This window comes from Pterocles gutturalis, unplaced genomic scaffold (genome assembly GCF_000699245.1).
Source record: "Pterocles gutturalis isolate BGI_N339 unplaced genomic scaffold, ASM69924v1 scaffold42850, whole genome shotgun sequence".
Taxonomy (NCBI): domain Eukaryota; kingdom Metazoa; phylum Chordata; class Aves; order Pterocliformes; family Pteroclidae; genus Pterocles; species Pterocles gutturalis.
Genome location: NW_010139784.1, coordinates 27,495 through 28,428, shown reverse-complemented (window position 1 = coordinate 28,428; position 934 = coordinate 27,495). Strand labels below are relative to the sequence as shown.

Below are 934 nucleotides of genomic sequence, written 5' to 3'. Positions count from 1 at the left end.
CTCTGCATGATTGAAAGCCTGCTGGTATTAATCAAGTGTCTGTATCTTCAAAGATTAACACATTACCTCACCCCCCCAACCACTCGCTTGGATCTACTACAGCTATACTATATGTATATATATATATATAAAGGGATTATACCAGGCATTTTGCCTACTATGTTCACAGGTGTTACACAAGTATGTTTTTAAACACATAAATTGATAGTCAGTCCCGGACTAATTAATATTAACCAGTAAGTGCCACTAGTGACTAAAGTGTCAACATAACCAATACAGGAAAACTCGCACACTCCACAGTCAGTAAGAAGGCTCTTTTGATTCCAGCAGCTGCATAATTTTCAAGCCTTTTCAGCTTTAGATTTGAATTATACACCTGCATAAAAATTTCCAGTAACTCCTTAAAGACAAAAAAACATAGGCACAAAACTAAAGTACAGAATATTATTTCATTTCAATGTACTGTGGGCAAACCTCATCATTATTTACAACAAAAAGGTTTCTAAATACATGTATGATGAAGCTTAAGGAAGAGTAATTTCAAAATAAAATGCACAGGTAAAAATCACAGTGAAGTGTTGAGATGAATTTTAAATTAAAAGAAGAAATAAGTGCTTTATTAGCAGCTAAAGCTCAAATTCTAATGCACACTCAGTCCTCCATGAAATCATCAAGGCTCTAGATCACCAGTTTCTGCTGAAAGCAGCCAGTTATTCAACATATTCCCTGGGAAGACAAAGTTATATTCAGCTCTGATTATTTGAAATCCAGTGTTCAAGGACTGCAGAAGCTTTTTCAAGTGACAAGCTCATATTTTACTGCCAGGAGCATCACGGAGATATATATCCTCCACAAATTGCTACCTCTGTCAATTAAAAAAAGAGAAAGAAGAATATCAATTCAGCTATGCAAGTTAGATGACCTCAGTTTTGTA

The 934-nt window shown here is 35.0% G+C and overlaps 1 protein-coding gene across 1 annotated transcript in view; it reads right to left on the bottom strand.

Annotated features, from left to right (window-relative positions):
* Positions 1–338: 338 nt before the first annotated feature.
* Positions 339–934, bottom strand: part of MAP7D2 (MAP7 domain containing 2) — a gene marked incomplete at its 5' end in the record, with an annotated part of 26,012 nt that continues 25,416 nt past the window's right edge. The window contains one exon of the mRNA XM_010083440.1: positions 339–865. The remainder of the gene's footprint in view (positions 866–934) is intronic.